Genomic DNA, 2,774 nt, shown 5'->3' with positions numbered 1-2,774 from the left:
TTCTAATTTGTAACAAATTCGACCAAGTTGGGATTGTTGAGGTTAGTTATGCTGTTCAGTGCACTTCCCTACTTTGTTGATGTATTTTTGCATGTATATTGCTTTTTCCATTAATAAAGCTTTATTTGCCGATCAAAAAAAATAACAAATAAAAAATTCGACCATGTAAGGCGTAAGTCCATTGTTATGTCATGGTGAGCGAATTATGGACCTATAACATTTCTCAAATAAATTAGAAAATGCTGGTCATATAATATTTGTCGGAAAAATTACGTTTACCCCAGGGGTTTCAAAAAATATAGTAGGTCCTATTAGTTTGGCATAATTACATTGATTTTTTTAAAGATTTTAATTCGTATAATACATTATCGCTTTTCATTAATAATTTGTTAATCATATAGACAGAAAAATGATATTTTCATCTCTTTTACTCTGAATTGTATATTTTAGCTTATATATCCTTATATATTCACAATCTGCATTGATTTTAGATCTTTTAGCCTTATTAAAAGAGAGTAGGGGTAATTACGCCAAAATTGTTAGACATGCTATATTTTCTCTAAAATTTGAGAAAGATCAGTGCAATTTACCCATATTTTTATATGAAAAATTTATATAAAATTACATGAGAATGACATTTTTATAATTGTGACCTATAGGGATAGACTTTTTACTTTGAGATATATAAACTTTGTTTATATAACATTACCTAAATAGGATTTTAATGAATAAATTTGCGAAAGCAATATTCATAGTAAATGCTGACATAGAAATTGGAAATTTGAAAATAAAAAGGGAAAAAAATCCTAAAATACCATGAAAATTATCCAATTATTGAAAATAAATATCAGCATCAATAATAAAATATTGAAAATACTTACAGAGGTGTAGGTATTTCTATAAGTATTTTGAGTTTTTTTTTTTTTTTTTTTTTAAATTTTTGAAAGCACTGTTATTCTGAATAATAATTCAAATCTTGAACATTGTCTGTTTCTCTTTACTCTTTTACCATAAAATAGACTTAAATCCAGGCCATCTATCATGATTGTCCTCTTGATTTCTCTTTTGCAAGTTACAAATGTGTGCATTAAGATCACAAAGAAAACAATAGGTAAGTTATAATGAAAAATGTTATATGCAATCTTTTTTTTCTTTTTTCTTTTTTTGGCTATTATTTTTGTATCATCATTTATGTGGATATTTATTATTGATTCTTAATCATTAAGAAAATAACAATATAAAGAATCTAATATCCTGTATTCAGTGATATTTAAGAAAATGAGATATATAATAACCCTCTATAAATACAATAATATTACACTTACAAAGTTGTTATATATAGCGACCCCGGTCTTCTCCCATTTGATTATTGTATCCGGACTTAGGTTCCGTAGATTCTGTCATTGTATAATTGTTGTTGTTGTCCCTTATTTTCTCATTTGGACTTATAGGATGTGTTGGGCAGGTTTGTTTCAGGTTGGTTGGGTTTAGAAACCAAGTGTTGTTGTCCAGAATTTTGGATCTTCGCTCGAGCGAGGAGTTTGTCGCTCGAGCGAGATGTTATTTTTGGTTCTTCGCTCGAGCCGGGGTTTGGTAGCTCGAGCGAGAGGTTGCGTTTGATTTTGGACCTGTAGCTATGCATTCTTGGCTCGAGCGAGCTTTTCTTCGCTCGAGCGAGTTAGTTCGTTCTTCGCTCGAGCGATAGTTCCTTCGCTCGAGCGTGTGTCTGGTTACAGACCTGAGGGTTTGAGTTCTTCGCTCGATCGAGTTTTCTTTCGCTCGAGCGAGCTTTTGGGTTGTTGGCTCAAGCAAGGCTTCCTTGGCTCGAGCGACCAAGTCTTCGCTCGAGCGAGCCTGTCCAGTTTATATACACAGCAGCAGGTTTTGATCAGTCTTTTTCATCTTCTTTTGATTCCAAACCCTAGGTCCGACTTCTCTCTCTCCCTACTCACCTTCTTTCTTAGATTTGATCTATTTAGAGGGTGTTTCTACCCTAGTTGCTTTATTAAAAATATAGAGGGAGTCGAGGGCTTTCATTTAATCTGAACATTTGGCGATTTGGAGCACATTGGTATTTGGGCACTCATCTCTGTCTTCACCATTTGGGTTGTTTTCTTCGAGGTAGGGATTTCCTACTCCATTTTATAGGTTTTGTTCTAAGTTTTGGTATTTTGATATGTTGGGGATACTTTGGTAAATTTTGGGAAAATCCCTAGTTGTATTATTAAATTAATTTGTATAATTAATTCATGGAATTGGGAAAAGATGGTTAAATTCATGGAATTGGGGAATTCATTGATTAAAGGGCGTAGTTGGATAATTTGAATCATTTGTCTATTGAATTGTTGACATAGTTATTTTCAGTTTAGAAATAACTGTTTTGGGCTATCGGTGGAGGATAGTCGTGATTGTTGTAGACATTGCATGTGGATTAGGAATAACTGAAACTAATCACATTGGTTAAGTCATTAATTTTGACTATTGCATTGATACAGAAAATACGTGTATTGATTGAGCATTGCATTTGCATACATTGTTTTGTGTGGGAGGAGATAGGGGATGTACTCCACGGTTTAGGGGAAGATAGGGGATGGACCTCTAAACCGGATTTTGTTTGGGAGGAGATAGGGGATGGACTCCATTAGCATCACTTTTATGTGTGCTTATTTATATAAAAGCGTTTTATTGATACAGCACTAAAATGTGTATCAATCTGGAAGTATGAAGTGTTTTGATTTGAGCTTGAGTCTCATTTGTTTGTTGATATTGGAAGG

The sequence above is a fragment of the Camellia sinensis genome, chromosome 3 (assembly GCF_055761805.1).
Source record: "Camellia sinensis isolate YWXY chromosome 3, ASM5576180v1, whole genome shotgun sequence".
Taxonomy (NCBI): Eukaryota; Viridiplantae; Streptophyta; class Magnoliopsida; order Ericales; family Theaceae; genus Camellia; species Camellia sinensis.
The sequence above is the reverse complement of the archived record's forward strand: the minus strand, read 5'-3'. Positions refer to the sequence as shown.